This window comes from Ictidomys tridecemlineatus, chromosome 1 (assembly GCF_052094955.1).
Source record: "Ictidomys tridecemlineatus isolate mIctTri1 chromosome 1, mIctTri1.hap1, whole genome shotgun sequence".
NCBI lineage: Eukaryota > Metazoa > Chordata > Mammalia > Rodentia > Sciuridae > Ictidomys > Ictidomys tridecemlineatus.
The window spans coordinates 220,338,424-220,352,165 of record NC_135477.1 but is presented as its reverse complement, the minus strand read 5'-3'; the positions used below and the strand labels follow the sequence as shown (position 1 = coordinate 220,352,165).

Below are 13,742 nucleotides of genomic sequence, written 5' to 3'. Positions count from 1 at the left end.
AGTATATTATAGCAGCTATCGTTACCTCAATTAGCCAGCACGAGGAGTCTGGGAAAGACCAGGAGCCCACTGGCTGCATTTTAAAGTCATTTAAGTGAGAATTACATGAGATGATGTGAAAAAAAACACCTGTGCACCTCATGACCTGCCTGATTCCTGTCCACTCTTGCTTAGTGGCTCCCATCTAGTCTTTGGCCATGGTATTTTAACCTTAAATTGGCTGCTATTTATAGCCACAAAAGAAAAATACCAATCAGATGTCTATAAAAGATTTTTCCAAAACTCCAAGTTCCTTCTCTTGCTTTCTCTTTTTTTCCCCGCCAAAATAATTTTTAATTGTTTAATGTGGGAAAATATTTTATGGGAATTGCATTCCTTTCTGAGCCACTGCCTAGGCAATTTAAAAATAAACAATAGACAAAGACAAGAATTAACTTGGGGGGGACTTTTTATAATTACCTTCAGGATTGATTCAGGATTGGCCAAGAATATAAAAGGAGTTTGAAGATTGGTGGCCATACAGGCTATAGAAAAAAGCAATTAGCTTTCTTTTCTTCTTCTCCTCAACAGGTAAGTTCCAAATACAGACAATGCCTAATTCATTCCTGTTAGTTCTAGTATTGCTAAAATGTTCTTAGATGCTCACATAAGTTATTGACCAACCAGTGGAGATACTGAGGGTTGTTTTGCAGAGACTCTGAAGACATTCAAGCAAAGGCAAGGTGTAAACAGGATTTATTGTAATTACTATTATTATTTTTTATTGTTTTAAGCAGATAGTCCTATCCAAGACATGCAAACTTAGCTCTTGAGTTTTGATCATAAACCTCTGGGCACTTTTCTAGTCCTTGTAATATAGTGCCAATGAGAGATTAAGCTAGAAAATAAATCTACAAATGAGTAGCTGTCTTATAATTAGTAAGCACTCTCCTTCATATAAAATTCCATGCCAGTGTCTAATAGCCACACTTTATACTCACCTAGAGCCTTTCATCTGAAATGCTCAAAGCGATTCTTGCTAATACCAGTGCTAATTCTCTCAAAATTCCTGTAAGTCGGGGAGCTAGAATGCCCCATCCTTAAGGCACCTTGGCCATTGCTGAAGTTGGAGCCCTTCTGTCTCTGACCCACGTAGTTGTGGATGGCACCCCTTCCCCAGGTTGTTGTCCCACCCCCAACCCAATGAAAAGCAGAAGGGATTCTATCAGGGCAGGAAATTCGAGTTGCAGCCACATGGGAGGCAGTCATATAAAAGGAAGCTCAGCCCTTTGAGTTAGACTGACTATATAACTTGGCTCTGATGTTTAAACAAATTATCCAAACTTTCTGAGCTTTAATTTGCTCCTCTACGATCAAGAATGTAAAATAATACTATGGTTATCCACACACATGAAGCAGCCAATAAATACTTGCTTTGGGGTATTTACATCCTTAATTTCACTGGATCTTTGGAACTAACCTGTATTGTACCTGGTTGAAGTTCTACTTGGGAATACTGCCCATAGTAGACATTCAGTAAATGTTAGAGGAGTTGTCTTCTTTAGAAGAATTCTATCTCCAATGCTCATGCTACCCAAGCCAACTTAGGTTTTCCGTAAGAATAGTTCCAATTTTGTCCCAAATAAATGTGAATCTCTGGATGTAAAACATTTATTTAAGCACAATTATAATCCTCTTTCTTCAATAACCTGGGTTGATTTGCTAAATCTCCCCAAGTTCTATATTTATTTCCAAAGAAGAATATTGTTATGGATTAAATCACTTTGTTAAATACCAGATAATAAATTATTCATTATAGGGATTTGTTAAAAAGATTTGATCTATAAAATTATCTTATATATACTCTAATATATTAATTATAGTTTATGGATTTGTGTGAATTATTTTTTAGAAAGTAATCTTTTACTCCTTTCAACTATTTAAAGACAAAATAGTATACTTTGGATTTTAAGTGTCACAATTTTACTAGATTTTTCATTCCTCTACCAAAAATCCAGCCAAGTCATCCATCCAGGAGTCCCCATTTTCTGGATTTGATAATAAAAATACATTTGTGAATTTGCTTAGAGGGCCATGATAGTGATATGGTATTTACTCAGGACTTAATTATCTAATGACCTTGGCTGGTTCAAAACATTGTAATAACTAAAAGGTAAGAACAAGATTGGAGAAGAGAAACTTCCAAGTAAGCAAAATAGATATTAAAATGTCAAACACTTATGTCTAGTGGCTGTGAATTTCAGGGATAAGAGATCTTGCCGGATGTGACTCAAAGCTAAGTTACTCCTACTTGGTCCACAGTTCTAACAAGTTTTCTCCATTGTGGGCAGATGAAAAGCAGCAGGCCAGAAATGTGTAGACATTAGAGAGATAAAGATTTCTTACAGCCTTCAACCTATAAGCCTCGAAGGCAAAGCTTTGTGTCAACTCTTTGTCTGGCACTCTAGAGCAGATATGAAGGACAGGAAAGTCACCATCACTGCCCTTGCCTCCCACAGTCACGCTTCAATTGGATGCAGAAAAGAGCAACACACTACAAACAATTCGACAACAAATAAATTGTGTGCTACCTGCCATAAAAAACATTCAGAGAAGGAGGAAACCAGTCTGGGAGACACTAGGGGAGATTTTACCGGACCGAATTTTTTGAAAATTCCTAATTACAACAGGCTCTAAGTCTTAAAAAAGCATTTGAAAAGTGATGCCTGAAATCATTGTGGGAAACATTTCTATTTGACCCAAGACCAATTTTGAAACAATCACATTTTATTTGATCAGATGATAAGTTAGTTGAGAGTGGGACCTGTCAGAACCGATTCCCTTCTCCCCCAGAGCAGAAAGCTGTGCTGTGACAGAACAGCCACAAAACAAACATGTAGCAATTTAACTTTTCAGGGGAGACCAGAGTAACATACTCTGTTATCACATTAAACTGAAATTTAAATGAGAAAACACAAAATTGGTTATGAACTCAAGTAGGCAGGGAAATACCTAACAGGTTGAAAGAAAAGGTGGTAAATACAAGTTGCTCAGAAGAGAAGATGAACAGGGAGTTTTAGGAAACTCCAGATGTCTAAAACACAATGAGAACAATCTCACACATACCTGGAGGAAAGTGAAATTAACTTAAGGTGTAAAAGGAAAGATTTAAAGAGCAGGTATTTGGAATGTGTTCTTGAATTACATTGTGTTTCTGTTTGTCTTGGTTTTGCCTGAAGTCTTCCTTTTCTATGCTCCTCTTTAAATAGTTTGGGTGAAAGGGATGAGGGCAGAGTCATGGGGTCAGTGACCTGTTTCTTAGTCCTGGTTTGGACTTGTGTAGGACGTGCCCCCTGACCCAGTCAGCCCTGCCAGTCCACAGGAGCACCCATTTCTTCCAAGGAACATCTTTTCTTAAGCTGGTCCATGTTGGTTTTCATCTGTAATCAGGATTCTGAACAAGAACTTCACCAACACTCTGTTCATGACCCAGGTTGGGAAAAAGAGTCAACCCTGTGGAGAATCAGTAGAAAACAGTGATGATAAGACCTTGAACCAAAGGGGAATACCACACACCTTGGAGACAGTCAGAAACTGGCTTAGTGTAATTTGAAGGGCCTCAAGGTAGTCCCCAAATCTCTCTCCCCTCAACTAGAAAAACAATGTGGTATAGTGAAGAGAGGACTGGGCTGAGCCTGAAAGGGGCCAAGTTCAAATCCTGGCTCTGCCATTTACTGTCTGTGTTAGCTTGAGCCATTTATTTAGTCTTTCTGGGATTCAGTTTCCTCATCAATGAAATGAGGAAAATGCCACCAATAATATAACGATGTTCTGAGGGCTATATCTTAAGTCCCTAGTGCAACAGAAGCCACAGAGCCATAGTACATGCTCAGTATATGGTAGCTTCCATGATTTCTATGGCTGGTCTTTTTATTTTGCCACAGCGATCTGCCTTTGGCTTAGCACGCCATTTTGTAAGTGGAACTAGAGAAGTGGTTGCTCCAAACAGCCATAGAGCAAAACACAGGTAAGTTATCTTCTATTGCCTGGAACTAAAAATCTTTATAGGCAAATCCACAACTAGCTTTGTCACCCTAGGAAAGAAAGTTATCAGGGAAGCACATGAGAGGATGGTTTGGAGAAAATTAAATCACTTCAGCAGAATTCAAGGTATAAAATTTAGCAAGAGGGAAAAATGATGCTCTAATGGCTCACTGTAACAGAATATAGAGGTTTTGCATACATACTAAAGAGCATTTTAAGAATAACTATTGTTTACATGAACATCTTTGGACAAAACCAAAGGGGCTTGACTCCATCCCAACACAGAAGACACAAGAAAGGACAATCCCAACTGGTGCAGCAGAAGAGCAGGATTCTCACCCTGAGGCGACCTGTTGTGGGTAGGTGCTTCAGCTTGTCATTCTCAGCTGCCCAGTTAACTGCCCTTGGAAGAAAGATCTGACCCAGATGGAGTCATTGAGCATGAATGCCTTACTGAGCAAGCAGGGCCCTGTAGGACCAGGCCTGCTATGTCTATAATGAATTGCTTTTGATGGCAGAAACGGAAACAAACCAAAATCTTAACTGCCCACAAACCTAAGTGGGTCCCCCTCGTCCCAAGGCTAGGACTGGAGTGAAAGCTAGTAAAACTAATTAGAGCTGTCTTGGATCATTCAGAAAAAAAAAAAAAAGATAAAAATGAGTTCTAGAAATTGGGAGTGGGACCTGTCCTGATTTGGCAAGAAAGAAGATAGAAGGGTCTGGAAGCAAAGAATGATACTTTTGTTTCTAAAGAATGGAAGTAAAAACAGGCAAAGCAAGTCCAGGATGCTTTTTTCTGAGCTTAAGGGACTCAGACAAAACTAACCAGATTTAATAGTTCACTCTGGTTCCCAGGACATAAGAGTCTTAGGTCTTCCTCCAGAGCTGTTAAGGTCAGATTTTGTTTTTGTTTTTGTTTTTGCCTCTGTGACCAAAAAGATCTGATAAAAAACAATTAGAGGAGGAAATGTTTATTTGGAGGCTCATGGTTTCAGAGGTCTCAGTTCAAAGACAGCTGACTCAATTCCTCAGGACCCGAGAGGAGGTAGAACATCATGGCAGAAGTGTGTGGTTGAGGAAAGCAGCTGGGGACATGGCACCAGGAAGCAAAGAGGGAGAGAAACTCCACTCACCAGGGACAAAATATATACTCCAAAGGCACGACCCCAGTGACCCATCTTGTCTAGCCACCCCCTACCTGCTGACAGTTATCACCCAGTTAATCCCCATCAGTGGATAAATTCACTGATTAAGTCACGGTTCTCATAAACCCAGTCACCTCACCTCTAAACCCTCTTGCATTGTCTCACACTTGAGCTTTGCAGGGAACACCTCATATCTAAACCATATCAAGAATTTAAGGAACCTGGATAGAATTAACTAAAGATAATAGCTCACCCTACTTCCCAAGACTTGGAGTCTCAGTCCAGTGACTTCCAGCCCCCTGTTGAATACAAATATAAAACAACAGCCAATACCTAATGATTATCTTTCCCTCTACTCAACAAAGGTAGTACAAAACAATAAAATTCCTAATAACAAACTAACGATATGTCTTGCAAGCAAGTGGCTATTTGCAAATGTGTCCTAGATCAAAGATCACAGAAAATTCTTTTTGTTGTTTGGTCTTCCTGTAGACAGGAAGGCAAAATCGGGTTTCCCAGCCATGTGTACTTACTCGTTGCTTAAAGAAGCACGTAATCCATTAGAACTTCTTGATGACTTGTGAGACCAAGGATGTGGTTTCCATTATCTAATAAATGATAAGTAGGGAATAAGCACAGTTGGTTTACATTAGAGCCTAAGTGGAGATGATATTGCTGTAAATATTTATTATAATTTTCTAAAAATACTCATATATGTGCCTGCCATATAAGAAAAATGCTTCTTAGGATGCTAAAAAAAAAAAAAAAAGTGGCATAAAAGATTGGCAAGACATCTGGTCTGTCAGAGTTTACAATCTAGGAAAAATGATGTGAACTTAGCGTTATAACAACAACTATAACTTAAATATTTGCCATATGCAAAATGCTACATACACATTATTTTACTTAATCCTCACAAGAACCCCATGAAACAATCAAATTTTCTCAATTTTGCTGAGAATCAGAAAGATAAAGTAACTTGTCTAAACTCACACGAGGAAAAGAAGAATGTCTATTTTTCATTTATCCAGAACTATTGTTTCATTTATTTATTTATTTATTTAGATTTGGCAACACGAACCCTTCTTCTTTTGAGGATCGGGTCTTCAATATCACACACACACACACACACACACACACACACACACACTCAGATACAAAACATCACACTCTCATTGTGTGCTTCTGTTGGGCCAGTCACACTGCATTCCTGCTCATGTGATACAAATCAAACTAATCAGTTCTTCCATGGTGTCTTCAAATGGAACTAAGGGGAGAGTGCTCCTTCCTTCTTTCCCTCTAGTGAAATGAAACTGAGAAATGTGAACTTTGAAGCTTCCAGAAGACATACCTCCAGCCTCTTGTCAGATGCTAGTCTGAGGAAATAAAGTCAGTATGGAGAAATAAATAGAAAAAGGGATTTTTTTTTAAAAAGCACCTGTGACTTCAGTGACTATGGTTCCAATCAGTGGTTTGCTGGTAAATGTTTAACAGCCAACTCTCCAAGTGTAGTTCCTTTTTGTTTATTTGCATGTTTGGTAACAGAGATAAAAACCAGGGCCACTTAACCACTGAACCACATCCCCAGCCTTTTTATTTTGAGACAGGGCCTTATTAAGTGGCTGAGGGTGGCCACGAACTTTGCAATCCTTCTGCCTTAGCCTCTTGAGCTGCAGAGATTACAGGAGTACACCACCACACCCAGTCCAAGTGTAGTTCTGACATGAATGTTGGTCAGCAATTTAAAAAATTTTTTTTTAATTTTATTTGTTCTTTTTAGATATATATAGATAGATAGATAGATAGATAGATAGATATAGATATAGATATAGATATAGATATATATGACAGTAGAATGTATTTTGGCATATTATACATACATGGAGTATAATTTATTCTAATTAGGATCATATTCTTATAGTATTACATGATGTGGAATTACCCTGGTCATTTATTCAAGGATAGGAAAGTTATGTCTGATTAATTCTATTGACCTTCCTATTTCTCTCCCCCTCTTCCCTTTGTTCCCCTTTATCTAATCCAATGAACTTCTATTATTCTCCTCCTCATCCTCCCTTTTTGTGGGTTAGCATCCACATATCAGAGAGAACTTTTGGCCTTTGGTTTAGGGGGACTGGCTTATTTCACTTAGCATGATAATTTCCAGTTCCAGACATTTACCAGCAAATGCCATAATTTCACTCTTCTTTATGACTGAGTAATATTCCATTGTGTATATATACCACAGTTTCTTTATCTACTCATCTGCTGTAGGGCACCTAGGTCGGTTCTATAGCTTGACTATTGTAAATTGAGCTGCTATTGTTGTGGCTGCGTCACTGTAGTATGCTGATTTTAAGTCCTTTGGGTATAGACCAAGGAGTGGGATAGCTGGGTCAAATGGTGGTTCCATTCCAAGTTTTCTGAGCAATCTCCACACTGCTTCCCAGAGTGGTTGTGAAGCCAGATTTAAAGTTAGGTAGTCATCTTCAAGCAAACTTGAAGATGCTGACTCGGAAGTGCCCAGATTACTTCTTTGGCCCACCTGTGTCCCACCCCTCGGGCCTTCCCACCTACATTCCATCACCCAAAACTATAAAATGGAGAGACAACCGCAACTCCACAGATTCCACCTCTTGGATCCCCTTCTTCCTCCAGGAGAAGTCTTTTCTGCTGTCCTTTAATAAACTTCTAATTTCTGCTCTGACCTTGCCTCGGCATGCTTCTCTGGTGTTATTCTTCAACATTGAGGAAGCAAGGACTCATCACCAGTCAACAGCGATAACAGTTACACCAGTTTGCAGTCCCACCAATAATGAATGTATGAGAGTACCTTTTCCCCCACATCCTCACCAACATTTATTGTTACTTGTATTCTTTATAATTGCCATTCTGACTAGAGTGAGATGGAATCTGAGTGTAGTTTTAATTTGCATTTCTCTAATTGGTTAGCAATTTTCTTTATGTGAGTAAGATGAAAGTGAATCAGCAAAGACATTGGTAGAATTTTACTCATTTTTCAATGGTATACCTGACTTCTTTGGTAAATCAGTTAATAGTTTTAGAAAAACAGACTTTTTCTCAATTTTTGGATATTATTCACAAAGTAACAAGTAGAGATGTATACACATTTTCAAGTTTAATTTGCATTGTCAACATTTTTTTCATCAGTTTCTTAAGTCTAGACTCTAGGGAATCAACAAAAGATCAAGTCCTGATTTGTAGCATTGGTCAGTCTCTACAGTGTGAATGCTTCTGCCGTGACCAAGGTCAAACTTCCAAAATGACATCATTGGTGTTGGGGAGAGATGAGCAAATCATATTGTGTTTTCACCCTACAGACACCACAGATATAAAGATTCACACATGTAGGGGAGAAAAAAAATGCAGTAAAGTCATAAGGAAGTGATAAGAATTTAGAATTTCTTACCTTTACATCTAATATAATTTTTAATCATGATCTTATAATTTAATTTTTAGTAATGGTTGTGTTTAACAACTGACTCACAAAATCACTGAAAACCTGGACAAGTGGCTTTCAAGAATCAACATGATCCAAATACAATACATCATAGGTTTCCCCTGATCCCTGGGTCCTACCTGTATTTCCCACCCCAATTCCAGGAGCAAAACAAAACAAAACAAAACAAAAAATACCAAACTTCTCTCACCTACAGAGTGTCTTCTCAGTCACTTGCAACTTAAAAGAATCCTGGCTCGCTCAAGGGGACCCTTACACCTAGAGTGGACAGGGTGAGCTTCTTCCACAAGGCAGGTTGGGGCTCCCAGCTTTGAAGGCCAATTTCCAGCGCACTTAGCTGCATTTAAAACAAAAACTGTGCTTTCCGCCTTATGAAATACAATGTTCAGCTACGGAAAGCCTGGCCATGCCACATGATGGTCCCTTTAAATGTCTTCCCAGATGAGGCATGTTTAATCAGCTGAGCAGAGCCTCCAGCCCTACAGGAGCCTGCAGGATGTTCCGCAGCTCCCAGCAGGCTTGCTCCCAGGAGCCCAGCATCATTTTATGCAACCGCACAGGGTGGAGACCAACCTTCTCCCTGGAGAGGAAGTGGCTGCAGGAATACCAGATGTGGCATTCCCACAGCAGCTGGTGGAGGGGCCCCTGTCTCCCAGGGTGAGGAGCTCCACAGAGACCCAGCCCCGGAAGTTTGCAGAGTTTCCACAAGCAGGGAGAACCCAAGCTTCAAGGCAACAGGGGATGGTAAACAGAACACTCTTTGGGACTGATTCTCCCACCCACTGCCTTTGTTTCCGTCCACCAGTGTTGGGAAACCTGTTTAAAGAGTTATTCCAAGTATTTTTTCAAGCCTCTAATCTGTCTTCAAAAATATCCTGGAGGAGGAAGCAAAGATTGTTTGCTGCGGTAGATGAGGGTAGAAATGGCCAGGAAAAATCTCTCCAGAATACCTAAGTAAGAACCACGAGGGAGGGACAGGGGAGCATGGACAGAAGCCAGCCGCGGCTACTGGAGTGCAGTTCTCTGCTTGTCCTGCAGATTTTTAAATAGGGGGCAACTGAAGTCCATTGCTCTGTGTGAAAGCTGGGGGGTGGGGGTGAAGTGGAGGGAAAGGGGAGGTGGGGTTGCTATAGATGGTTGGAAAGGGTGAGAGGGCTGCAGGTGGGGGACCCAGGGAAATGCAGTGTGCGGTTCATCTTAAATCTTGTTTACTGTACGTATTCTTGGGGGGGGGGTGAGCTGGACCCTTTAGCCCCCACATCCAAAGTTGATTAAAACCCTGAAGTTTTCCATAATTGGACCTCATTAATAAATTCCTCAGGGTACCAGGAGGCTCTGAAGAGGTAAAATAAGGGTTTGGAGAGATGAGAGCAACAGGAGGTTGTAAGACCCCAGACTGTGGAGTTAATTCCACTTAATCAGCTTGGACAAACTCCATGTTCACAACAAGCCCCAGGAGTCCCTGAGCCCCCAGCCCCCACCCTCTTCAGCAGGGCAAGATTTCCTGGCATTCACTTCTCCCTTACTTTTTAACCTGTTTCCAATGTGGTAACAGACTGCCCTATGTTTTAAGAACCAGTGCTGCTCTTTCCCGAGGACTCTTATGGTTCCTAAGCTAAATGTGATGGCAGCAGCTTGGAGAAGGACAGGCAGCACTTCAAGCCTCCTCTCTTCCCTTTACCATCCACCAGCACATACCACACCCCTGCCCCAAACTTCTCCCCTCTCACCTTCGAGAACATCTGTTCTCAGTTGTTAGTTGGACCCCAGACTCACACACAGTCCCTGTACAGGTTATTATTCATGCGCTACCTTGACTTGGCTAAGGGATGCCCAGAGAGTTGGCAAAGCCTTACTTCCGGCTGTGTCTGTGAGGATGTGTGGGAGAGATTTGAATTGGTAGACGTGGTAGAGAAGATCATTCTCACCAACATGGGCTGGCATCATCCAATCCCTTGAGGGTCAAAGAGAACAAAAAAAAGGAGAGAATTCACTCTCTCTGCTTGAGTGGAACATCTGTCCTCTCCTGCCTTGGGACATTGGCCTTCTGATGCTTAGGCCTTTGACTCAAACTGGAACTTATACAAATGCCCCCTCCCGTTTCTCAGGCCTCTGATTTTGAGGGGGAACTACTACACTGGCTTCACTGCTTCTGCAGTTTGCAATGGCAGCTCATGGAACTCTTTAGCCTTCCTAATTGTGGAAAACAGTTTGCATAATAAACCTCTTTCTATGGATCTTTATATTTGCCATCAGTTGTGTTTCTTTGGATATCCCTAATACAATCCCAAATCTTAAAGTAAGACATCAGCATTAACTTGTTATCATTTCAAGTCTTCATAAGTTAGCAAATAGAGGCAAGTTTTAGGGGTTATTAGTTTTCATTTTTCTTTCTTTCTTTTTTCTTCTTTTTTGTACTAGGGACTGAACACAGGGCCTTGCATCATGTTTAAGCAAGTGCCCTACCACGGAGCTACTTCCCTAGCCTTTTATTTTTTTATTTGAGGTAAGGTCTCACTAATTTGCCTAAGCTGGTCTTGAGCTTACCATCCTGCTGTCTCAGCCTCCTAAATTGCTGGGATTAAAGGTGTGCACCACCATGCCCACCAGTGTGGAGCTTGCTTGGTTAATATGGTTAGCACAGTACCCTATTGTTTTTCTCTAATAGAAGTGAAAATAAGTGCAAAATATCCAAGAATCAGATACCTAGGGAAAACAAGAAGCAAAGGGCCTCAGAGATGTCCAAATTGGGAAGCCCATCTCTGAGTAAAAAAGGTCAAGGGTCAAGTGGAGGATTTTTCCTGGACGCCAAGTGGCTTGTTCTCATAACATCTATCTATATCTTACAAATGTCTCCTTCCTTTTCTGGGAATTTCAGTGAGAAAGGTTATGTAGCAAGACTATCAGGCATAGAAACAGCCTCCAGTTCAACCTCCATCTCCAAGAATTATCAACCTTCATTTATATGGACTACAATGTCTCTAGTTCTTGGTGTAGGACTCACTCCAGGTCAAGGATAGAACATCATGGCAGATGACTGTGGTGGAGGAAAGCAGGTCAGGTAATGGCCATTAAGAAACAGAGAAAGAAAGAAAGAGAGCAACATTTATATCCTAAAGGCACACCCCCAGTGACCCACCTCCTCCAGCCACTGCTATCTGCCTACAGTTACCACCCAGTTAATCCCTGGGAGATTAATGCTGAGGGGGTTGAGGTTCTGATAACCCGATGATTTCACTCTGAACTTTCCTGAATTGTCTCAAACACAAGCTTTGAGGATGCCTCATATCCAAACCATAACAATAGGCTAACACACTGATGATTTTTAATTTGGGGGGGGGGGAAAGGCAAAAGAAATTGATAAAGATCTGATTGTTGGTGAGAAAAGAGAAAGGTGTTTTTTTTAAATCTAAAATCATTTTTTCTGAAAACTGGGTCTGATTCATCCTATTTTTTTTACCAGATCTATTTTTAGAAACATTTTCTTTTAAACTAATAAATGAATTAAACTGTAGCCATAGCTGCTGTCTGATAACCCTTTCCTGGTGAAAGAACATAGTCTTTCCCCCAAACAAATACAGTTTTCACATGACCAGAACTGATAAACCAATCCTCAAATTGAAAGACACCTTCAATAAATGGAAAAGCTGTATATCAAAATAGTTGATAAAGGCAAATTTTTATCTGTAAAAGGCAACTTTTTCAGTAATGTATTTAAAGAGTGCAGAAGGGTTGGGCAATGAAGGGAGAATTTGAAGTAGCTGCTGCTTCATCCAGTTCTCCTGTGGGGTACTGGCCCGTGTGGGACCAGATGAATGGGCAAGGTGGGTGGACTTAGGTGGCCCTTGCTGCTTTGGCATAAACTGGCCCAGCTCAACTGCATGACATTCTGGAAAAGTTAAAACTATGCAGACAATAAAACATTAATTGTTGCCAGTGGAAAGGGTGAGGGAGGAATTGAATAGGCAAAGGACCGGGGATTTTGAGAGTACTGAAGCTCCTCTGTATGATATTGTAATGTTGGACACATGTCATTAAACATTTGTTCAAACCCATAAAATAACACAACTCCAAGGGTGAACTGTGATGTGAACTGGGTGTTAATGAGCTGTCCATGTAGGATCATCAATCATGACAAATGTACTACTCTGGAGAGAGATGTTGATGAGGAACGCTGTGCATGTGTGGGAACTCTCTGTGTTTTACCCTTTAAAAAAAAAAAAAAAAAGATCCTGGCCCAGGCATTGATCTGGATTCCCAGGGGGAAGGACAGTGCCATCCTCTTATGTCTTACCTGCTGTCTACAGCAGAACACTTCTCACCCGTAACTGGCCCCTTTAGGGCTCAGCCAGGTTCCTCGTAGAATCTGGGAGTTGAAGAGGAATTACTTTTCTATTCCATATATAAGTCGGGATTTTATAAGCATGTCTCCATACATTTCTTCTATAATAATAAAATAAAATAAAAAGAATGAACTTTGCAATATTATTCAGGGGTGCCGCAGTCTGGCTGGGCACAATTCAGGAGCCACTTGTCAAAAAGAAACTAACTTTATTTTTAGAACTACACACGCCAAACAAAACAGCTCCTCAGGAAAAAAACCCTCAGAGCCCAACTGCCACCACCGGCTTCCCACAAGCCTCTCACCCCCACACCAGCCTCTCCACCTCCCACAATCCTCCTGCTCTTGAGGCCGATTGGCTGGGTTGTGTGGGCAGAGCCAAAGAAGTCCCCCAATGAGCAGCTCTGTGGTCTGAAAGGGCAGGGAAACAGCCCAATGAGCATCACTGCAGAGGAGCCAATCAGCTAGAAGTTTGCTGGGGCCCCTTTGGCTGTGGCTCTCAACACAGGGGAGACTGATTTTTCAATTGATAGACCAGATGTGTGCTTGAAGTTTTCCAGTCTCTTGGATTGGCTGAACTTGCGCTGAACCACACTTTTGAAGCTTGAGGTAGGTCCATCTCCTCTCTGTGTTTTTTCTGGCCCTCATTCCTCATCTTCCCCTGCCTTCACCCTGCCACCTCACCCCACAATGTTTTAGAGAAACCTGCCGGTACCAGACTCCATCTCCTTTTCTGTTTCTACAGGAAACT

General features: G+C 41.0%; 1 long non-coding RNA gene across 2 annotated transcripts; it reads right to left on the bottom strand.

Annotated features, from left to right (window-relative positions):
* Positions 1–2,748: 2,748 nt before the first annotated feature.
* Positions 2,749–9,417, bottom strand: LOC110597591 (uncharacterized). 2 transcript variants are annotated; one of them, XR_002483332.3, is made up of 3 exons: positions 8,840–9,417; positions 5,702–5,776; positions 2,749–3,492 (listed from the first exon to the last, which is right to left on the bottom strand). It is a non-coding gene; the product is annotated as an uncharacterized LOC110597591 (long non-coding RNA). The 2 variants fall into 2 exon arrangements; XR_013423543.1 differs by lacking the exon at positions 8,840–9,417 and adding an exon at positions 6,520–6,762.
* Between the last annotated feature and the right edge of the window lie 4,325 nt (positions 9,418–13,742).